Source organism: Nerophis ophidion, linkage group LG15, assembly GCF_033978795.1.
Source record: "Nerophis ophidion isolate RoL-2023_Sa linkage group LG15, RoL_Noph_v1.0, whole genome shotgun sequence".
NCBI classification, from domain to species: domain Eukaryota; kingdom Metazoa; phylum Chordata; class Actinopteri; order Syngnathiformes; family Syngnathidae; genus Nerophis; species Nerophis ophidion.
The window spans coordinates 20,049,915-20,075,747 of record NC_084625.1 but is presented as its reverse complement, the minus strand read 5'-3'; positions in this window follow the sequence as shown (position 1 = coordinate 20,075,747).

Here is a 25,833-nt window from a genome sequence, read left to right as displayed (position 1 = left end):
TGCAATCACATATTTTCAAGGTCAAATTCAATGAGAATAATGATTACAAATTATAACATAAGATAATTTATTTTTAATCAAAATAGATGACCTTTTGTTATAAAATGCAACTATTTGGGTTTGATGATTTTAAAGGCATTGCATTTACCGTAATGAATTATGCAATAGTATTTTTAATAGGCCACATTCAATTATAAAAATGACTTCAATTTATAAGTAACACGTCATATTTTCGTTTATTATTTGTAATTAAAAAGAATATATATATATATATATATATATATATATATATATATATATATATATATATATATATATGTATATATATATATATATATGTATATATATATATATATATATAGATATATATATATATATATATATATATATATATATGTATATATATATATATATATATATATATATATATATATATATCTATATATATATATATATATATATATATATATATATATATATCTATATATATATATATATATATTTTTTTTTTTTTAGAAAATGCAACCTTTTGAGAAGGAAGATTGTAATAACATGTTAATTCATGTAACAGCAGTTAGAACAGAGGAGCTTTTTTCATAGTTTGATACGTGCATTTGGCAACATGGGGTCACAAAAGATGAGATTACATTAGAGTAAGATTCCTAGAGCAACAATACTACTGAGGCGAAAGCCTAATTTTTGCACATTGTCAAGTTTAAGAATGTGTATGTGCACAATATTAGTGACGTCCTAATGTTCAGTTTTGATGCAGCAACAAAAACAATACACTTTCTGTTCATCTAGTCTAGTCTAGCTCAAAAGTCGCGTGTGGCTCTTTAGCACCGCCCTAGTGGCTCCCTGGACCTCTTCCGGTGATGTGTTAAAATGGAAAAAGATAAAGAAAAAATATATTTTTTGTTTTGATTTATTTCTTCAGGATGACAAACATGACACAAACCTTTCTTATTGTTAGAAATCCCACTGTTTATGTTATACATGTCCCACTGATGAGAGTATATGGCAAGCACCGTTTTGTCCTACTAATTCCAGCGATCCTTGAACTCATCGTAGTTTGTTTACATGTACAACTTTCTCCGATGCTGCCACAGAAAGACGTGTTTTATAGCACTCCTTCTTTGTCTCATTGTGTCCACCAAGTGTTTTATGCTGTGCGCGAATGCACAAAAGTGAGCTTTGTTGGTTTTAATGATTCGCTGGAGTACTTATCAGGCATATTTGGTCAATCCATGACTGCAAGCTAATCGATGCTAACATGCTATTTAATTTAGGCTAACTGCATGTACATATTGCATCATTATGCCTCGTTTGTAGGTATATTTGAGCTCATTTAATTTCCTTCACTTATGTACTCGGTGTATTTAATTTATATTTGCATGTCTCATGACACATTATCTGGATGTAATTTTGGCTGCATTTCTCATAGTTGTTTGTGTGCCATGTTGTTCCAGACCACAGCAAACATTACCCAAATTGCAAAGATCGTATTAAATCCATTATAAAAACACAGCCTGCATTTTCCTTAAACTTGGACACACACATCTATACTTTTGGCCATTCTAAGCCAGTAATTTCCAGGAGTTATCTCACCCTGTGAGAAGCCTCCATTTTATCAATCAATCAATCAATGTTTACTTATATAGCCCTAAATCACTAGTGTCTCAAAGGGCTGCACAAACCACCACGACATCCTCGGTAGGCCCACATAAGGGCAAGGAAAACTCACACCCAGTGGGACATCGGTGACAATAATGACCTAGTGGGACGTCGGTGACAATAATGACTATGAGAACCTTAGAGAGGAGGAAAGCAATGGATGTCGAGCGGGTCTAACATGATACTGTGAAAGTTCAATCCACAATGGATCCAACACAGTCGCAAGAGTCCAGTCCAAAGCGGGTCCAACTCAGCAGAGAGAGTCCCGTTCACAGCGGAGCCACCAGGAAACCATCCCAAGCGGAGGCGGATCAGCAGCGCAGAGATGTCACCAGCCGATACACAGGCAAGCAGTACATGGCCACCGGATCGGACCGGACCCCCTCCACAGGGGAGAGTGGGACATAGAAGAAAAAGAAAAGAAACAGCAGATCAACTGGTCTAAAAAGGGAGTCTATTTAAAGGCTACAGTATACAAATGAGTTTTAAGGTGAGACTTAAATGCTTCTACTGAGGTGGTATCTCGAACTGTTACCGGGAGGGCATTCCAGAGTACTGGAGCCCGAACGGAAAACGCTCTATAGCCCGCAGACTTTTTTTGGGCTTTGGGGATCACTAACAAGCCGGAGTCCTTTGAACGCAGATTTCTTGCCGGGACATATGGTACAATACAATTGGCAAGATAGGATGGAGCTATTTTACTAATGATTTCCAATGTGTGGAATAAATATTAAAATACAACATTTCTGTCAATGAAGATTTGCATCAGCCTTTGATAGTAGGCTAATATAAAGTCGTGGTCAAAAGTTTACATACACTTTTAAAGAACATAATGTCATGGCTGTCTTGAGTTTCAAATAATTTCTACAAATATTTCTACTACTACTAACAGAAAATGACGAAAACATGATCATGACACATACACTTGTTTTGTCTTTAGTGCTTTTGTGCAAGTGTTTTCTGTTCCTAGTCTGTTTTTGTAGTGTTAATAAATCCTCAGTTTTTACCTTCACGCTGTGTCCATTCCGCCTGCATCCACGAGAGAACAAAACCACACCACGATGCCAGCCAAACGTCACAATCTGAACAGCCCATATGGGTATCTACATCAACTATATGATTTGCCTGAGAAGCTGGAAAGGACAAAAAAAAAAGGTTGTCCTGAAGAATTTGGAGGTAATCCTCCTTTTTCATTGTCTCTTTTACTTTCTGTAAAGTACCAGTTATATTGGCAGCGAAACAGGCCCAGAGCATAATACTACCACCACCATGCTTGACTGTAGGCTTGGTGTGTGACACAAGGACTTGGACTTGGGTTGTTACTTCGATGCAAAGGGAATCTGGAACGAGCCAGACGTGAACATGAGTACATGTTTATTTCTTTGACACTATAACTAATAAAAGGAGGCAAACAAAGGGCGCACACAATGGCGGAGAACAAATACTTAACTACAAAAGCAAATGACTAGAACAAGGGCTGTAAACTATAAACATGAAAAAAAGCACTTGCACTGTGGCATGAAAAAAACAAAACTTGCACCTGGGCATAAATACCAAAACTTACGTGACGTGGTCAAAAAACGAACAGCAAGGCATGAAGGTAGGTACATGGAGATGTGGGTTAAGTGGAAAGTTGCCAGGCCGACTAATTGGTAACTCTGGCTTAAATAATAACTATTATCATTACTAAAAAGTGTGAGGGCTGAGGACAGGGGCGTGACTTGAGGGCAAGGTGAAAATCAATGAGTTGGCATGGAGACGAAAACAAACCAGGAAGTGCAAAAACAGAACTGAGTGTCCAAAAAGCAAAACATAACATGACCAAAACGAAACATAATCCTTAGGCGTGACATGGTGTTCCTGGGATTAAAGGCTTCACCTTTTATCTTAAAAAAATACATTGCTGGGTACTGTGGCTAAACAACTCAATTTTTGTTTCATCTGACCACAGAACTTTCCTCCAGAATGTAATATCTTTCTCCATGTGATGTCAGATGAAACAAAAATGTAGCCGTATATAAGGCTTTTAATTTTTTTTTCGGCGCCAAAAAGATTATTTTTAATTAAATTTTTTTGGTCCAGTATGTGCTCTTTCAACATTTTGTGTTGCCGACCCTTGATCGAGTCCACCAGTACTTGCTTTGATCCCATCAGATCACGCAGGTGTACCTAATGCTGTGGCCAGCGAGTATATATTAATCATCATTTGGTTGCATCGGCCTCTCCTCCACCTCATGATGTGTTCCGCCTTAAAGAAAGCGACTCGCCTCTCCAGCACCGTAAAGTGTTATTGCGGCAGCGTGGAGCATCCATCATGGTGAAAGGTCAATACGCTATAAAAGAAAGATATAACAATATTGGAGGGTGTAGTACTAGCAGAGTATTGACATCATTCATTGATCTCAACAAGACGCTGCACAATAATATCATCATTAGTGATCATAACAGCTATAAAGATTCACTTTGCATTGTTGCAGGGACACTGGGGATCTTTTCTCCATGTTAATGTTTGTGATGGATGGTGATTTCCCTTGAAGTGTATTTATCTGCTCTCCTGCAGGCGCTCCATGCTCAGCCTCGGTCGGGCACCACCGGAGTGTTTCCTCGCCCTACTACTGAAGGTCAAGCGCGGCCCTTGAAAACAAAGCGCCTTTTTATTTGCTTTCACCCCAGCCGACTGCGCCGAGTGACAAGGACGTGAACCTGCCCTGTTTTGTTACGCCCGTGTTTTTAAACAGGTGGGTGGAATTAAGCCGCGTGTGTCGTTAAAGGTACGAGCGAGGCGGCAAGGTCGACGCTGAATGTGTCGGGAGGAAAACTGAAGGGCTGCCATATAAAAGAATGTGTTTATGAACACCGCCTGTCCATCACCTCCTTGGCGGCACACTTGGATGAGGTGATTTGTGTCAAAGGTGAAAGATGAGCTGGCAGATTTTTCAGCACTCAGCTAAAAAGTCCTTTCCCCCCCTCCAAAAAAAAATAGAAACGCCTGACTTGGTAGTCTCATTTCATGATCGTTAGAGGGGAAGCTTCTGGAGTTAATGACGCGTTTTTGCACGTGCCCCGCAGTAAGATGCAATAAACAAGCGGCGGGATATTTATGAGGCGGGCTTATTAGCTATAATAGAGCGGCGCTAGTCGGGGTTTATTACGTGAATACGTATGTGCAAACTTGTGTGCAAAATAACATACTCTAACTGCTTCAAAAAGAATGTTTGCTACAGGAAAACACACTTCCAGGCTGTCAATAGGATGTCAAAAGTAAGTTTAGCCAGTCACCAACAAGAAGAAAGTTCATCCATCCATCCATTTTCTTCCGCTGATCGAGGTCGGGTCGCGGGAGCAGCAGCCTAAGCAGGGAAGCCCAGACTTCCCTCTCCCCCATACTTGCCAACCTTGAGACCTCCGATTTCGGGAGGTGGGGGGTGGGGAGTGGGAGGCGTGGTCAGGGGTGGGGCGGAGGCGCGGTTAAGAGGGGAGGAGTATATGTACATCTACAATTAACCAATTCGAGTATTTCATATATATTTCATATATATATTTATATATATATATATATATATATATATATATATATATATATATGAAATACTTGACTTTCAGTAAATTCTAGCTATATATATTTATTTTATCATATGTGTAAATAAAATAAATAGTTGAATTTCAGACGGCACCTTTCAAATACACAGTAATAAAAACACAGTTGTTCTACTAACTACTGTGCTTGCTGGTTACTAAAAAAAAAAACACTTACCTTTCACTATTTGAGTAACCTTTGTTCTGCCATTTGTGTACTGGCGAGAGTCACTTGCCGTCAGGTGCGCAACATCACGTAAATCGCTGGCCAATCAAAAGGCAACCCCATAACGCTCTATCCAACATTTACTAGGAGATGGCAACAGACAACATAGAATCACTCTATTACAGATGGCGTCGCCATGGCTGTAAATTCCTCGTTCTTCTGCTTCGTCTTCTTGTGTGTGCAGTTTTTTATTAAAATCTGTAGATGTTGTAACGTGATCGGGCAGGCAAGCTGTTTATATAGTGGGAAAGCGTACGTGAAAACAGGCTGTCCCCACTCAGGTCCGCATGGAGCTGGAGGGGGCGTGGCCTCCAGCTCCGCTGAATTTCGGGAGAACATTTTTTCTGGAGAGGCGCTGAATTTTGGGAGTCTCTCGGAAAATCCGGGAGGGTTGGCAAGTGTGCTCTCCCTAGCCACTTAGTCCAGCTCTTCCCGTGGGATCCCGAGGCGGGATCGGGTGGCATCCTGAGCAGATGCCCGAACCACCTCATCTGGCTCCTCTCGATGTGGAGGAGCAGCGGCTTTACTTTGAGCTCCCCCCCCCCCCCCCGATGACAGAGCTTCTCACCCTATCTCTAAGGGAGAGCCCCGCCACCCGGGGGAGGAAACTCATTTCGGCTGCTTGTACCCGTGATCTTGTCCTTTCGGTCATAACCCGAAGCTCATGACCATAGGTGAGGATGGGAACGTAGATCGACCGGTAAATTGAGAGATTTGCCTTCCGACTCAGCTCCTTCTTCACCAACACGGATTGATACAGTGTCCGCTTTACTGAAGACGCCGCACTTATCCGCCTGTCAATCTCGCGATCCAAGACTCCGAGGTACTTGAACTCCTCCACTTGGGGCAGGGTCTCCTCCCCAACCCGGAGATGGCACTCCACCCTTTTCCGGGCGAGAACCATGGACCCGGACTTGGAGGTGCTGATTCTCATCCTGGTCGCTTCAAGAAGAAAGTCATTACCGCAAAAGGCGCCTTTGTCAATCAATCAATCAATCTTATATATCCCTAAATCATGAGTGTCTCAAAGGGCTGCACAAGCCACGACGACGGTGGGGTTACGCCTGAATTTAAAAGTATAGTACAGTTGTATCTCGATTTACGAACTTAACTGGCTTTTGAAAAGGGTTTTTAAATCAAAAAGATTGCCTTGTGAAGCGAATTTCTCCATAAGAAACAATGTAAATTTGAATAATGGGATCCAGTTTTGACAAAAGTCCATATTTTAGTGAAGGTTTGTACACTGTGAACACAATATAAAGTGCTATACAATACTGTTGTGGAGGTTGCCCTCCTCTGGGTCCTCCAGACCCCCAAGTATCGGCATGAGAGCCCGGATAAGGGTTACAATAGAGTTTTTATTTTCAAGACGCTTGGTTTCTAGCAAGTGTCTTTTTGTGCATGTCAGGCACGCTCTCGCTCGCATGCCAGCTCCAACTACTTCTCCCGACTGATGCTTATACAGGGCGACAGGTGATTTGATGTCAAGGCCCACTTGGGCCATCTACACACCTGTCGTTGACTTCGTGGCCGGTCCTGGCACATCCCGTTCAGCTGCAGGCCCGCAGGCCACGCCCCCCTTCGCAACTGTATATCAAACAAACGTAACAAGGTGGTGATGGATCAACTTTCTATTCAATAGCAAGTCCAATGACAAGCTCAACTGTCCTCTGAATGCGCTAATCTGACAACACTCAGACATAAAGAAGTCCCCTTGGTGACCTAACCAACGATCAAAAATCACATAAATCCTTAACGGTAAGAACCATATTGCTACAATAATAAACATGTAAAAAGGTCAAATCAACTTACAAGTGAACAAAATTGGCAAATTAACAGCTGCTGGAGGAGGTGGCGGATCAACGTTGTGTTTAAGAACAAGCCAGAATAACAAGCCGAACTGCGCTCTGCAGACACACGCACACACACAAAAGTTTTCATGGTGCCCTCACAAACAATCAGAAATCACAAAAATCCTTAACCTTAGCAACCGTATTGCTGCAATGATTAACATTTAAAGAAGTTAAATCCACTTACTTTAACATCGAGACTAAAGCGGAGCTGACAACAATGCAGCAGACAGACAGAGGGAAACCGGGGGGCGGAGGTAGGGGCCAGTTATATGTGTGTGTGTGTGCGTGTATGAAGCACCAATGAACGAGAGATAGCTCTTTTCTCCGCTGTGAATTAAGTTTATTAAGTCTTCTTTGGAATATTTTTCAAGACAAGTCTGCTCTCATCACAATTAAAACTTGCTTTGGTATAGACTTAGACTTAGACAAACTTTATGGTTCTACAGTTTCAAAGGCTGGAAAGGGTAAGGATGGAAAGGGATAATGCAGGTATTAAGTAGACTAAAAATGTTCCATAGTAGCAATATAAAATATAACATATATGTAGTATTTACATATAAAATACACAGAAAATAATATATACTGATATATTATATTGTTATATTATGTTATTGTAGATTTTTTTTAATGTTTTGTTTATATTTATATTATATTATGTATGCATGAACCCTGCTTGGTCGATTCTTCCATAATTGCGAGCACCATTAATGTACTCCTCGCAAAAAGTCTGTTGTTTTTTTTTGTTTGTTTTTTTTTAACTCGTCAACGGACCCTCTTTTTTTGTCCACCCTGGTCTGTTGTCTTCTTGGCACTTATATGGCATTAGTAAAACTGACAACACTTCTTTAAAGAGTAAAAAAAAAACCCACAAAAGGCAGACAAAGTAGTGTCCTGGGAAGCAAGTGCCTCCCCAAAGATGCTGCGCCCTGCTTTTTGCTTGCAGGCGTGACACAAAATAAATGACGGAATAAAGCGTTTCTGCACAGAGACATGGTTCGTTCACGGAGGCATATTTGGTTTTCAAATAGAGGGGTTCCCAAATCGAGGTTCCACCGTACAAGCGATAAACATGCAGAGACACATGTTGCTGTAATTTGCAATTGTTGATGCTGCCTGCAGTTTCCAGCAAGCTACAAGAAAGTGTTTATTCTGACCAAGCAAACAAGCGTTTTCATTAAATGCAACACATTTGCATAAACAGACCGCCAAACGTTCTGTAAAGGTTGCTGGAAGGACTGACCCTCCTTCCCTAATTACACTTTCACACAAGCACACACACACACTCACATTATTTGCAGTGCCAGGTGTGTTGTGCCACAGGTGCAGCGACACACACACGATTATAAGACGTCATCACGTCTTTACGTACCACCCCTCTCCCACCGGAAGCCACAACCGGGTCAAAAGTCCTTAGAGAGTTCATTTTCAATCTATCACGATAAATTACTTTATGTTATTTATGTAGTTTGCTCATTTTCCTCGACACATCATGTGGTTTATTTTGTACATATGTAGCATCAGCGACAAAGATCCAAAGAATTGCTATGGCGACATCCGGTGGACACATTTAGAACTGCTGTTTCTTTCATTAAAAAATTTCAGGTTAATTTTTATACTTAGCAAACACATCCTGTGGGCCGGATAAAACCTGTTTGCGGGCCTGATCCGGCCCTGGGGCTGTACGTTTGACACCCCTGGTCTAAATGTACATTCCCCTGGCTAAGAGCTAACGTTCTTAGCATTCGGGGCTCGGCAGGACGTTTCTGCATCTGAGGAGGGCGCGACCTCATTAAGATGTTCCCGGCTGAGGGCCACAGTGTTCTCGCTCTCAACTCCTTTCATATACCGATCCATAATTGGAATTATGAATACTGATCAGGAAAGCTTTTAAGCATGCAAAGGAACACCGTCATGAGGGTGAAATGTGACAGGATGAACACTAATTGCAAAATGGGTTTTTTAAATTTTGGAATCAAAACACCTCTTTAGCCGCCCCCTTATAGAGGAGGGGGTAAAAAAGCAATAATAATAATAATAATACATAATGCATGCAACGTGCACGATGCCAAGTGAACGTCCCACTTCATTAATTCATCCATAATGAGTTTTGCAGCTTGTGAGAGTCACTATAGCTTCCAGGCTGCCCCCCAGAGTCACACCTAATTAAATCAGAATCTTAAGTCTCCGTTGACACACACACACACACGCGCACACACACCCACACACACACCCACACACACACAAGCACACACAAACCTTTTGTTTGTAGAGCAAAAAAAAAGAGACAGAAAACAAGTTGTCCAATAGTGAATGAAGAGAACATAAAAGCCAGTAGGTGTCTCTGTAACACAAACAAATACTCCATTGATCCTGTGTAGAAAAGTCACTCCAGTCGCTTCTTAACCGCACTTAAACATCGTTACATGAATAAAAACATGCTTTTATTACAAGAAGAGGATTATGTGTCCTGATAGCAACAATTTAGGTACATTTAGGGCAGGGGTATCAAACGTATGGCCCGCGGGCCGGATCTGGCCAGCGAACAAGTTTTATCCGGCCCGCGGGATTAGTTTGCTAAGTATAAAAATGAGCCGTAATTTTGGAATGAAATAAACTGCTGTTCGAAATGAGTCCACTAGATGCCGCAATAGCAATTATTTGTATCTACATCTGTAAAAAAATATATAAATAAACCACCCTAGTGTGTGAATGTGAGTGTGAATGTTGTCTGTCTATCTGTGTTGGCCCTGCGATGAGATGGCGACTTGTCCAGGGTGTACCCCGCCTTCCGCCCGATTGTAGCTGAGATAGGCGCCAGCGCCCCCCCGCGACCCCGAAAGGGAATAAGCGGTAGAAAATGGATGGATGGATGGATGTTGTCAGGTTCACACACTGATGACATCTATTAATCAGACAAGAAGCAAGGAATCATGCAAAGACAGAGTTCAATTTAGCTCATGAGGAGACACGTGTTTTGGGCTGTATTCTAGTTACAGATCCAAACTTCGTTCTACAAGTCCAGCCCGCGTGCTTCCTCTCTTTATTTGGAAGGTCCCTGGTTACATCACTGAAGCTGTCACTGAGGGTAGGGGGTAATCTCGACAACTCCAGTGAGACACAGTATATGATTATACAAACATGCAAATGTGTTGACACTGGTGCTATCGCCCTGTCTCTGCTTTGTCTGCGATGTTCAGACTTGGCAGTCAGCAGGCCGAGTCTGGACACAACACTGATGGAGACTTTTCGATTGCCAGCTTTGCACAGATACAAAAATACCCATCCATCCATCCATCCATCCATTTTCTACCGCTTATTCCCTTTTGGGGTCGCGGGGGGTGTTGGCGCCACTTCAGCACAAATGACAATAATGTATAGAAACGGCCCTTAAGCATACAGTTGTGTGATAATATATACTGTACAAAATTATTCTAATAGATGTTGGTGCACAAGTCGAGGAAAATGAGCAATTTAGATAAATGATTTCCTATAATTTGATTTTGATATAATTTTTTTATCTTGATAGATTGAAAATTAATCTTCTAAATGTGTCCACTAGATGTCGCAATGGCAATTCTTTGTATCTACATATGTCAAAAAAATAAATAAATAAACCACATGATGTTGTCAGATTCAAACACTGATGACATTTATTAATCAGACAAGAAGCAAGGAATCATGCAGAGACAGAGTTCAATTTAGCTCATGAGACACGTGTTTTGGGCTGTATTCTAGTTACAGATCCAAACTACATTCTACTAGTCCAGCCCGCGTGCTTCCTCTCTTTATTTGGAAGGTCCCTGTTACATCACTGAAGCTGTCGCTGAGGCTAGGGGGTAATCTCGTCAACTCCAGTTAGACACAATATATGATTATACAAAAATGCAAGACTTTTGGATTGCCAGCTTTGCACAGATACAAAAATACCACTTCAGCCCAACTGACAATAATGTATAGCAACGGCCCTTAAGCATAAAGTTGTGTGATAATATATACTGTACATAATAACTAAATAATGCACCATCCATCCATCCATTTTCTACCGCTTATTCCCTTTCGGGGTCGCGGGGGGCGCTGGCGCCTATCTCAGCTACAATCGGGCGGAAGGCGGGGTACACCCTGGACAAGTCGCCACCTCATCGCAGGGCCAACACAGATAGACAGACAACATTCACACTCACATTCACACCCTAGGGCCAATTTAGTGTTGCCAATCAACCTATCCCCAGGTGCATGTCTTTGGAAGTGGGAGGAAGCCGGAGTACCCGGAGGGAACCCACGCATTCACGGGGAGAACATGCAAACTCCACACAGAAAGAACCCGAGCCTGGATTTGAACCCAGGACTGCAGGAACTTCGTATTGTGAGGCAGACGCACTAACCCCTCTGCCACCGTGAATCCCAATAATGCACCAGTCGAGGAAAATGAGCAATTTAGATAAATGATATCCTGTAATTTAATTTTGATGTTATTTTTTTATCTTGATAGAGAATGAACACCATTGGGTTGACGGATGAACATTGTCACATAATTTACTCAGAAAGTATAAATAACGACAACTAAAGAGAGTACTATTAATGGCAACATGTAAGTGTAAAAACAACCCCAACAACATTATAGTTTAAAGTTAAAGTTAAAGTACCAATGATTGTCACACAGACACACTAGGTGTGGTGAAATTTGTCCTCTGCAGTTGACCCATCCCCTTGATCACCTCCTGGAAGGTGAGGGGAGCAGTGGGCAGCAGCGGTGGCCACGCCAGGGAATAATTTTTGGTGATTTAACCCCCAATTCCAACCCTTGATGCTGAGTGCCAAGCAGGGAGGTAATGGGTCCCATTTTTATAGTCTTTGGTATGACTCGGCCGGGATTTGAACTCACACCCTACCAATCTCAGGGTATACACTCTAACAATCTGAAGTTGTCTTTATTTTTAAGTTATCGTGCCGTGATTTCACCACTCCGGCCCACTTGGGAGTAGAATTTTCGCCTGATCTAAAATGAGTTTGACACCCCTGATTTAGGGTATAACATCCCAAGTATTTCTGAGTACCAACAGACTGTATGCTATTTCTAATGTGTCCTGAATGAGACAACTAAGTAGTCCATGGCGACTCTTCCCTCCGCTGAAAGGAGGGGGGAAAAAAAGTATGAGCTAAATAACGATCCTCATCAGACATACTCGAGGCCACCGCTTTATCTCCGCCTCGGACGACAGAAAGTGCCTCAATCCGTCATCCATCACGTGGCCGGTGTCAGGCCCCTCTCGCTCTCGCTCGCTCTCACACACACACACACACACACACACACACACGCACACACACACACACACACACACACACACACACACACACACACACACACACACACACACAAAGGTGCTCTGCTACATCTGGACCTCGCTCGTACATCCTCGTCATCGTCGGCGTTATCGCACTTCCAAATCTGTCCAGCTGATGCATTATTCATATTCGGTTCATTAGAGAAGTCATTTTAGGCGCAGCCTTCAATGATGGCGCACCTGATGCTACAGGGCTCAACTTCTTAACATTCAAACCTTCGACCAACTACGGATTCTTGTTGAGAAACATGATCGCGGCGACATGTCGGAGACGTATTGAGGCGCTAACTTGACTAATCTTTCCATGCCCTTTACTTTAATTGATCATCATATTGTTTTTTCTTATTCATTTTAACCCCTCTCGGCAATGCTTTGCCTTTTTTACAAACCCCGTTTCCATATGAGTTGGGAAATTGTGTTAGATGTAAATATAAACGGAATACAATGATTTGCAAATCCTTTTAAACACATATTCAGTTGAATGCACTACAAAGACAACATATTTGATGTTCAAACTCATAAACTTTGTTTTTTTTTGCAAATAATAATTAACGTAGAATTTCATGGCTGCAACACGTGCCAAAGTAGTTGGGAAAGGGCATGTTCACCACTGTGTTACATCACCTTTTCTTTTAACAACACTCAATAAAAGTCTGGGAAATGAGGAAACTAATTGTTGAAGCTTTGAAAGTGGAATTCTTTCCCATTCTTGTTTTATGTAGAGCTTCAGTCGTTCAACAGTCCAGGCTCTCCGCTGTCGTATTTCACGCTTCATAATGCATCACACATTTTTGATGGGAGACAGGTCTGGACTGCAGGCGGACCAGGAAAGTACCCGCACTCTTTTTTTACGAAGCCGCGCTGTTGTAACACTTGTCTTGCTGAAATAAGCAGGGGCGTCCATGATAACGTTGCTTGGATGACAACATATGTTGCTCCAAAACCTGTATGGACCTTTAAGCATTAATGGTGCCTTCACAGATGTGTAAGTTACCCATGCCTTGGGCACTAATGCACCCCCATACCATCACAGATGCTGGCTTTGTTCTGGAGGACACCACGTCCTCTGTTTCCAAATATAATTTGAAATGTGGACTGTCAGACTACAGAACACCTTTCCACTTTGCATCAGTCCATCTTAGGTGAGCTCGGGCCCAGCCAAGCCGGCGGCGTTTCAGGATATTGTTGATAAATGGGTTTGGCTTTGCATAGTAGAGTTTTAACTTGCACTTACAGATGTAGCGACCAACTTTAGTTACTGACAGTGGTTTTATGAAGTGTTCCTGAGCCCATGTAGTGACATCCTTTACACACTGATGTCGGTTATTTATGCAGTACCGCCTGAGGGATCAAAAGTCCGTAATATCATCGCTTATGTGCAGTGATTTCTCCAGATTCTCTGAACTTTTTGATGATTTTACGGACCGTAGATGGTAAAATCCCTAAATTTCTTGCAATAGCTCGTTGAGAAATGTTGTTCTAAAACTGTTTGACGATTTGCTTATGAAGTGTTGACCCTGACCCCATCCTTATTTGTGAAATACTTAGCATTTCATGGGAGCTGTTTTTATACACAATCATGGCACCCAACTGTTCCCAATTAGCCTGAACACCTGTGGGATTTTCCTTATAAGTGTTTGATGAGCATTCCTCAACTTTATCAGGATTTATTGCCACCTTTCCCAACTTCTTTGTCATGTGTTGCTGGCATCAAATTCTAAATTTAATGATTATTTGCAAAGAAAAAAAATGTTTATCAATTTGCACATCAAATATGTTGTCTTCGTAGCATATTCAACTGAATATGGGTTGAAAATGATTTGCAAATCATTGTATTCCGTTTATATTTACATCAAACACAATTTCCCAACTTATATAGAAACGGGGTTTGTATTTGGGTTTATTTTGTACCTTTCGTGTTTGTTGCATTTTTGTTGCGTTTCACTTGATTGTAAAATATGTCGATCGAAAGGTGGTGTGACGTTCATATTTTGTCAATATTCAGTGTTTTATCGATAATAGGAAAATGTAAAATTCCATTACGTTTTTTAAGGCGGTCTGTCATAACGTTTTTTGCATTCAATCAGACACTATTGTGAGGTTTTGTAATAGTGTTCCTAAAAATAGATATACCGGGCCCCAAGATAAAAAAAATTCTCTAAATGTGGCCCTTGAGTCAAAATAATTGCCCAGGTCTGTTATAAACAAAGAAAATACACACTGTTGTTAGTATGGATTTCATTAAAAAAAAAAAAAAACATGGCCACTATTTCAACATCTAAGTGCTAAAACTATATTACTGTAAGAATAGTGCCCTGAGTTGCAGCGCTAAACATCTTCATACATGACATGTTTTTTTTTGTTTGTTTGTTTTATTTTTTACCAATGATTGTCACACACACACTAGGTGTGGCGAAATTATTTTCTGCATTTGACCCATCCCCTTGATCACCCCCTGGGAGGTGAGGGGAGCAGTGGGCAGGGAATAATTTTTGGTGATTTAACCTCCAAATCCAACCCTTGATGCTGAGTGCCGAGCAGGGAGGCAATGGATGGGTCCCAGTTTTATAGTGTTTGGTATGACTCGGCTCTAAGCAAACCGACAAAAGTACCACATTCGGGACTTTTATAGGCACAGGTAATGCCATATTTCGATACATTTACACGAGGCACCGCGTTCGATTGCAAACTCGGCGGACTTTTACACGGGGAAACGAGCACCGACGCAGCACTCGGAGTAGACTCAGTCGGATGTATATGTATGTATATATGTATATATATCAGGGGCCTCACCAGACATATTTCACTGGGGCACGTGCCCCACTGTTGATCTGCAGTGCCCCAGTAAAAATTTCACCAATAAAAAAAAAACGCTTCAGAGTTTTAAGTCTACATAACATAGACAACAGCGCACATACTACTTAGTATGGTAATTGATTGCTACTGTATTTACTCCATTAACAATGAGCACATGGCTAATTAATATGGTAATTTATTCACATGTGGATTGAGACTTCGGTTGAGAGAGAGAGAGAGAGACAGAGTGAGAGAGAGAGGGGGGGGCTGCGAATCACTGCGTGAGGTAGGTGACGTTAGCCAACAACAATTTGTTAATTACATTATTTTGATTTTGATTTGACTCAAACTGAAACTCCTAGATGGATATCAGAAAGTTATTCGCCCGCAGCAGGAATGAGAGATGTAAGTGAAGTCCTAGCTAGCTAGGCAACATCATTGTCTTAAGTTGATGCTAAGTTAGCTAACGTTATTCCTTGTATCAAGACAAACATATTCATTTGCTGTACGAGCTGTCGGGGGATTTGCAATGAACATGAAACATAATGTTGGTTATTGTCTGCTGGTTTTGCATCAATGATGATTTGGAGTAAGCATGTGTGAGTTGAGTGCTTCTCAAATGCTTTATCTTCAGGAAGAAAAACATGTTTCCATTTCATCAAGTCGTGAGCCAAATTTTTAAATCATTCAAGTTTATTTCACAGAAAAATAGCACAGTAGACTTGTCTTGTTAATCGTTGTGACTTTGACTAAAATAATCTTGTTTTGTCACCAGAAAAATGGCAACAACTAAAGCATCTGGTTTTGTTTCCAGAAAAAATAGTAACATTTCTGTATTTGTTTTCAGAAAGATGGCTAAAAATATCGGGTTTTGTTGCCCCATTGAGATTTAAAAATATATATATTTCCATGTCTGTCCTGAGTCCTCCTCCAACTTGTTAGTCGGTTTGCCTTTTGCTAAAATACTCACTAACAGTCACTAGAAAAAAGGCTAAAATATCTGGTTTTGTTGCCACAATTTGATTTTTTTCTCCCTAAACTTTTTTTTTTCATGCACACATGTGAGTGCGACTCACTGAAAATGACACCCAATCCACTTTTATGTCACGACCCAGCAGTTGGGAAACAACTGGTCAAATGTATAACAGTTACTGCAGTATTTCCATGTCTGTCCAGAGTGATTGACCACTTTGCAAAAATGAAAAGGAGACTTTACAGTTTAGTTCTCAGAAAATGATACCCTGAATAGACACACAACAGTTGTTCATTTATTTTACTACTGTGGCTTTATTGTTTTGTGTATATTTTATAGTTTTGTGTATCTGAAATAGGATTCGCCACATTGCCATAAATGGAAGTTAAATAATATAAAAGAACCCAGAGATGTAGGGGTGCTTTATTTTTTGTTTTACTTTTGTAGATGTTAAATTTGCAGATGATTACTGCAATATATATTTCAAAAACATTCATTGCTCTTCCTTTTTGCTTTTACCAGTAGCAGTTTAGAAGTCTGGAGTAAAAAAGTGCACAAGTAGGTCAAATGCATTAGTTAATTTCAGGTGGTTAATCAAAGATCCACACAACATAATCTGATATGATTTCATAGTTTAAAGCACTATTTATGTATTTTTTATGATAAATAAGTGCTAAAAATGTTTTTGCTTGCGCGCTTTGCGCGCTCACATGAATTGTTTGTGCCCCAGGTGTGCCCCAGTACAGTATTAGGTCTAGTGACGCCCCTGATATATATATGTATATGTATATATATGTATATGTATATGTATATGTATATGTATATGTATATGTATATGTATGTATATATGTATGTATATATCTATATATAAATATGTATGTATGGAAGAGGTGCTTTCAGACATAGCTAGCCAGCTAGCGGCTAATGCCCAGCCCCAGTCTGCAGTGTTTTAGCTACTTCTAAATCACTAATCCTCGCCTCCATGGCGACAAATAAAGTAAGTTTCTTACAAGTATCATCTTTGCAGGACGAAGAATAGCTGAACATGCTTCACTACACACCGTAGGTCACCGGCGTCGAAATGTACACAAACGCCATTGGTGGATCTACACCTGACATCCACTGTAATGATACCAAGTACAGGAGCATATCTAGTCGATACTACTATGATTACGTGGATATTTTTAATCATCTTAACATCTTTCGTTTTTTTTTAATATTTTCTATATTATGTTTATAAACTTAGGAAATATGTCCCTCGACACATGAGGACTTTGAATATGACCTGCAGCAACTTGGTATCGGATTGATACCCAAATTTGTGCTGTCATCCAAAACTAATGTAAAGTATCCAAATGACAGAAGAATAAGTGATTTTTACATTTGAACAGAAGTGTAGATAGAGCATTGTAGAGGTTGCCCTCTAGTGGGTTCTTCAGACCACCACAGACTGCCAGGAATTCAGCTTATAACACTGTTTTATTTTCCTTCAATGGTGCAAAGTCTTTTGTTTTTTTAGCACAGTGTCTTTATTGCATCCGTGTCTCTCAGCAGCACCTCCAACTCCAACTACTCGTTTCCTCACTGCTGCTGCTAATAAAGGCGACAGGTGATTAGATAACAAGGCCCACCTGGGCCATCTACGCACCTGTCGCTGTATTCGAGGCCGGTCCTGACATACCCTCTTCTGCGGCAGGCCGGCAGGCCACATACCCCTCCACAAGCATGTTAAAAGAGAAAGTAATGAGATATTAACAGTAAATGTACAAGTAAATTAATAATACAGTTTCTACCACTAATGTTGACAAAATAATAGAAGGGAAAATTACACAATATATTACTGCATACGTCAGAAGGCTAAATTAGGAGCCTTTGTTTGCCAAAAGGGAATAAGCGGTAGAAAATGGATGGATGGAAATGGATGTTTGCTTGCTTACTTACTACTAAAAGAAAAGTTAACTAGTATGTTCACTATTTTTTTTAAGGACAAACTTGCAATAAGAAACATATGTTTAATATACCGAAATATTTCTTTTGTTAGAATAAAGCCATTTTTTGTGGCCCCCTTTATTTAGAAAAGTATCGAAAAGTACCGAAAAGTATTGAAATAATTTTGGTTTCGGGACACCACCAACAGGAGGTGATGTCACCATAATGGCTTCAAAATGAATGAATGAATGACGCATTGGCGCGATGTAAAAGTTGAACCGAAAAGGACTCAAATCTAGGCGAGGTTCCACCGTGTTATTGTGAAACCCACATGACTTTGTAGCACACAACTCTATTGTTAATGCTCAATGTTTTTTTGATTAGCTCTCACTCTTTCTCACTCTGTCTCCCAGGGTGCACTCGCTATTGTCCTCTTTATATAACCGCATGACAAATCCATCATAAAATTGTTGTTGAGATTGTTTTGAGCGATAGACACCTTGAGCCCTGGAGGAGCCAAACAAGCTAATAACAAGCACACACACACACACACACACACACACACACACACACACACATGCACACTGGTTATCATTTGGAATGGGGACCAAGTTTTTGATCATCACTTGTGGGGACCACCCTTTTTACAGGTTGTGGAGGCATGGAAAAAAATTGGTAAAATGGCCACTGCCCAGTTAGCTCATACACGTCTATAAATCTCTGGATTGATGAAGTAATGTGCTGATCATTCTTACTGGGGACCCTGGGGAAAAAGAGTTAAAATGGTTCATGGGGACAAAATTTAAATCATTTTGCACAATTCACACTGTGACAGACTTCTCAAGTCGTCATGCGGGTTCCAAGGACCGTCAAGGAAGGACATAGCGGCAAGCACGTTAAGACTTCTTTATTTTCTAATTAAGACTGCTTTTCAGCTGCTCCGTCTGTCACTTCGCTCTTCCGCTTGCCTTTCTGCTTCGGACGTGGTCACCTCTCTCGCGCTCTCAGTCTCTCTCTCTCTGTCACACCGCGGTGAGGGAAGTCTTGTCTTGTTTTTTTTTTCTGTCTTGTAATTTGCATATTTTGAAAAGCAACTCCTCTTGTTTCAGATCACGGGCCCTTCCTTTTGTGTCACCAGTCTGTCATCCCTGACCCTTGATTGTTTCCACCTGTTTCCCATTACCATCTTGTTCTATTTAAGCTCATGCCTCCCCTTGTCCTGTGCCAGATCGTCTCGAGCTTTCGTGTCCATCTAGCGTCCATTTCCGTGTCCATGTTTGTATCCATGCCTTGCTTCTCCCCACGTTTACTTCCTTGGAACAAGAATTCTATGGCTGTAATTTTGAATTGTTCTTTTTTCCTCCTTTGAGCAACCTTCGTTATTCTAGCCTTCGTCCAACCTATTAGGTGAGTTTTTGTATTTTTCAAAATTCCGTTTCTTCCTCATAGATTGAGTAATTTTTTGTTTATCTTTATTAAGTATTAAGTTATAGCCTTTTTTTGTTCTTCCTCCTGTTGGAGCGCTTTGTGTTATTTTTTATAGTAGATACAACTTTAATAATAGATCGTCCTTTTGTTAGTTTTTTCCTCCTATTTTTTGGATTGATTTTTGGTTTATCTTTTTCCGGAATTATTTCCGCGGACTTTTTTTGTTAATCATTAAGTGCGTAATACCCTGGCTCCGTAGGTTAAAACGTGGTTTCAAAATAAAAGCTTTATTAGAACCTAATTTCTGCATCCGAGTCCATTCCTAATTCCAAGTCCTGACTCTCCGGCCCTTTCTCGTCTCTCCGCCTCTCTCTCTGACGTTCACGGTTGTCGGCCTTTTACACAGTGCGAGAAGATTACTCAATTGTCCCCAGGTGCGCGATCCACGCACCTGATCTTGATTGCGGCGTCGCTCTCTGCGCGCCCCACCTCACCACTCCCTCGCCGTCCACGCCTCCTCGCCGCCATCTTGGGCCAGGCTCTGGCGTGCGCTGCCTCGCTGTCGGACTGCCGGCCACGCCTCCTCACTGCCATCTTGGGCTGGGCTACGGCGTGCCCTGCCTCGATGTCGGACTGCCGGCCACGCCTCTCCACACACACAAATTTGTACGTGACTACTGAGGACCATTTAAAAAAAAATAAAAAAAATTAAAATTAGATGTTAAACATGTTTGCTTTTCAGTAAACATGTTTTATGGGCCAAAGCTTAAAAATCACTTAGGCATCTTCAGAATGGATCTGACTATTATTCAAAAAGGTTTCCTTTTAGGGGACGTGTTTTTTTTTTTTGTCCCCATACCGTCAGAGGTTCCCTAAAGGTGACTGTGTAAACAGAGTGATGTCCCCATTAAGTCAGCATTGCCAGAACACACACACACACACTCTATCTCACACACACACCGTAAAAAAAAAAACAACTGTCGTAAAACAGACATTTCCTTCTGGGGATGTGAACTGTTGTACTCCAGCACCTTAATATCTTATCAGGCTTGTAGTTTGACTATTCTGTATTTTATTGGCTTGAACCAACACCAGCGAAGGGGGGGGTCAGGCGTTGACCTCGAATCAATTCGTACCGCCTGCAAGTTATGGAGGACTTACGGGCGGATCTTCACCCCCGCGGAGAAAAGAACTCTTTAAAAGTCTTATTTGGAGACGAATGCAAGGCGAGCCGGTGCACGCTGCCTGGAGGATTAAGTCCAGCTTACACGCCGCAGCTCCCTGGCGGAGACAATGTGAGATCCATCTGCTGGAAAAGTCATCCCTGACCTTCTCTGGACTTATCTCGCACGGCTTGAAGCACACCTGTAGACACGTGGCTGCGGGCGAACGCTTTTTTTTTTTTTTTTAAATCACATTTCTGCCCTCTTCAGCAAGGAAGGACCCCCCCCCCCCTCCCCTCAACCCCCTCTAACCCCGCGGTCCAATTTCAGGGTGCCGTCGCTTTTTATTATTATTAGACTCGTCCATACACACGCAGTATATGTGGTACTACAGTGTGAATCCACCATGTTCTTGCTCAATTTGACCTCTACTGTCCACTAAACCCACAGAGACGACACATTTATAGAAATAATTCATAACCGACCACCTTTTTTTCTTCTTTTTACAAGAGCCTCGCCTCTTCACTCCTGAGCCAAAATCTTTCTTTTTTTTTTTCTTTTAATGAAATTGAGCCGTGAGCACTCATTTCGTTTTTCTCTTTCCCCAACAGTAAATAAGTTGCTGATGGTCCTTAAAAAAGTGGATGAATCAGGGCGAAAGTGGTGGTGAGTGCAGATCCCTCCTTCCAATCTGTGTGTAATTAATACAATACAATATTTAATCATCAATGTGTGTGTAATTAATACAATACAATATTTAATCATCAATGTGTGTGTAATTAATACAATACAATATTTAATCCTTATGTGAGTTGAGAACACAGACTTTCTTTCCCTTTCTGGTGCTTTCTAAATAGTGAAGCCCTGCTAGTAGGAGGCAGCTAACTGATGGGTGTCAGAACCTGGATTACTTTGCAGCTTGTTTTCCCAGGATGCAAACAAACTTGACTGGACATGGCGTGCAGGTAAAAACATGATTTAATCTTAGCTCAAAAGCTACAAAAGTGTACAACCAAAAGGCGCTCACAGTGGAGGCACAAAACTTGGCACAAGAAACAAAAACGTAAACACATAGCCTGAACTATGGTCATAAACAAAAACACCCACGGTGACAGATCATGATAATCTCAAGAGTACTAACAATGTCAATGTCAATGTCGCCAGGTTGACTACCTGGCAACTACAGGCTTAAATAGCCTTTCCTGATTAGTGACAGGTACGTGAGTCCAAATTAGTCAGGTGAAACCAATGAATCGTCATGGTGACAAAACAAACCTGGAAGTGCAAACAGGAACTAAAAGAGTCCAAAAACCAACAGAACATAACCAAACAAAACATGGCCACAAAACATGACAATGGGATGCTTGTATCTTTCAGCACTGGTGCTGTACATGAGCTGCTAACATCAGAATAATCCTCACTCCTCAAATGAAAAAAAAATGTTTCCTCGCAATGTTGACAGGTTCCTTTTGTTGAGAGCCCTTTAGTCAAAAATGAGTAACTTCTCGATTTAGGGCCAGAACCTTTTACTATACAGGGGAAATGTAGGATTTTCAAAACCCAAAACAAGTGAAGTTGGCACATTACATAATTTGTAAATAAAAACAAAATACAATGATTTGCAAATCGTTTCGAAGTTTATTTAATTGAATAGACTGCAAAGACAAGATAATGATTGTTCAAACTGAATAACTATTTTTTTTTTTTTTTTTTTGCAAACATTCATTAACTTTGAATTTAATAGCAGCAACACATTACAAAAAAGTTGGCACAGGGGCATTTTTACCACTGTGTTACATGGCCTTTCCTTTTAACAACACTCAGTGAACGTTTGGGAACTGAGGAGACCAATTTTTTAATTATTTCCCATTCTTTATTGATGTACAGCTTAAATTGTTCAACAGTCCATGGCTCCGTCTTGGTATGTTTGGCTTCATATTGCGCCACACATTTCAATGGGAGACAGGTCTGGACTACAAGCAGGCCAGTCTAGTACCCGCACTCTTTTACTATGAAGCCACGTTATTGTAATATGTGGCTTGGCATTGTCTTGCTGAAATAAGCAGGGGTGTCCATTATAATGTTGCTTGGATGACAACATATATTGCTCAAAAACATGTACAGTATGTACCTTTCAGCATTAATGGTGCCTACACAGATGTGTAAGTTACCCATGCCGTGGGCACTAATAAACCCCCATACCATCACAGATGCTGGCTTTTGTACTTTGCGCCTATAACAATACATATGATATTTTTCCTCTTTGTGTCGGAGGACACAATGTCCACAGTTTCCAAAAACAATTTGAAATGTGGACTCGTCAGTCATCAGAACACTTTTCCACTTTGCATCAGTCCATTTTAGATGAGCTCGGCCCCAGCGGAGCCGGCAGCGTTTCTGGGTGTTGTTGATAAATGGCTTTCGCTTTGCATATTAGAGTTTTAACTTGCACTTACAGATGTAGCGACAAACTTTTGTTACTGACAGTTACTTTTTTTAATGCAGCACCTGAGAGATCGGCATTCAATGTTGGTTTTCTGCCTTGCTGCTTACTTGTAGTGATTTCTTCAGATTATCTGAACCTGAAGCTCCTTTTTAACCCAATTATGGCACCCACCTGTTTCCAATTATCCTGTTCACCTGTGGGATGTTCCATATAGGTGTTTGATGAGCATTTTTTGCAACTTGTACCAGCTTTTTTAAAACATTGTGCAGGCACCCAATTCCAAATGAGCTAATATTTGCAAAAAATAACAAAGTTTTCTAGTTCAAAAGTTGAAACGATTTGCAAATCATTGTATTCTGTTTTTATTTACGAATTACACAACGTGCCAGTGAAGCTGGCACGTTGTGTAATTGCCTCATCCCTCACTTAAAGCGTGAGGAAAGAGTGGTGTTTTCTCGACGTGGATTTTTTTGACTTGACAAGTCCAAAAATGATCTGCTCACATGTGCTACCTAGTGGTTGTTTGAGCACAGTGCAGCTAGTCCTTAATAAATAAACTAGCCCAAACTCCTTAATGCTTCAGTCACACGCAGGATTCTCACGGGAATGAGGCACAAATCCATCCAGACTCACTGCAGCATTAACTTTTACAAACTCAAAGGCAATACAGCAGCAGCAGAAGCAGCAATATTAGCTAGTAGATAGTAGCTGGCTACTCCCTGGTGGTAGGAGGAGCAAGGCGTTTTGTCACTTTGCTAGAAAAGTAGTGCCTCAGGGGTACCTCTGAAGGTAACAATATTGCTATAGCTTCGTTAAGGATGTTTTTTAAGAGCGTTTTGTAGGCAGAATGTTTTAATCTCCATTACCTGCATTGTTAGTTGCATCATACGAGCAGTTTTTTACTATTTAGAGTGCACAAAAAAGGGAAAAGCGTGTTCTTCTCTGATGTAGGAATTGTTGTTGATCGGAAAAATTACCCCAAAAAGTGCAGTTTTCCTTCAAATGGATCTGAGTGGCATGTGCCAGTATTTTAATTGGCCTAGCCCTGCGATATCTGCCTAGCAACAAGCGGCCACGCAAAAGTGCGTGGTGGTAAAAAAAAACAAAAAAAAAACTGTTTTATAAAAAGTAACTTTCTGCAGACTCGCTGTTGTATATTGGAGGAAGTTCAGAGCTGGAACACATTTCCTTTTTAAAACGTTGCTCATTATACAAATCGTCTGTTCCAGGGTCAAGCCCTGCCCCTCATAAAAACTTCCAATGTATACTATTTTTGTTGTATCGTCAGGATTTTCGTCTCTTAGCTTGTACTGGAATACGTTTTGCAAAGAAAAAGCGTGACGAAATCCAAAGACTCTGAAAATGGGACCCATTACCCCACTACTTGGCACTCAGTATCAAGGGTTGGAATTGGGGGTTGAATCACTAAAATGATTCCCGAGCGCGGCCACCGCTGCTGCTTGTCACGCCCATGAGATCATGTTTTGGTTTTGTCATGTTTGGTTTTATTTTTTTGGACCATTGTTTCCTGCTTTGGCACTCCCTTGTTTGCTTTGTTTCCATGCCTACTCATTATTTTTCACCTTGCCCTCATGTCGCGCCCTTGTCCTCAGCCCTCACACCTGTTTGTATTGATCACTGGTATTATTTAAACCTGTAGTCGCCAAGTATTCAGCCTGGCAACTATGTACCCCTCAACTCCTTTCACGCCATGCCTTGCCTAGTTTCCCTCCCGCTCATGCCATGTAAGTTTTGGATTTTTGTTATGTCACAGTTGTTGAGTTTTTTTTTTTTTTTTTATAGTCATGCCATAGTGCTGTTTTTTGTTCAATCAATCAATCAATCAATGTTTACTTATATAGCCCTAAATCACTAGTGTCTCAAAGGGCTGCACAAACCACCACGACATCCTCGGTAGGCCCACATAAGGGCAAGGAAAACTCACACCCAGTGGGACATCGGTGACAATAATGACCCAGTGGGACGTCGGTGACAATGATGACTATGAGAACCTTAGAGAGGAGTAAAGCAATGGATGTCGAGCGGGTCTAACATGATACTGTGAAAGTTCAATCCACAATGGATCCAACACAGTCGCGAGAGTCCAGTCCAAAGCGGATCCAACACAGCAGCGAGAGTCCCGTTCACAGCGGAACCAGCAGGAAACCATCCCAAGCGGAGGCGGATCAGCATCGCATCTCCACAAGGGAGAGTGGGACATAGAAGAAAAAGAAAAGAAACGGCAGATCAACTGGTCTAAAAAGGGAGTCTATTTAAAGGCTAGAGTATACAAATGAGTTTTAAGGTGAGACTTAAATGCTTCTACTGAGGTGGCATCTCGAACTGTTACCGGGAGGGCATTCCAGAGTACTGGAGCCCGAACGGAAAACGCTCTATAGCCCGCAGACTTTTTTTGGGCTTTGGGAA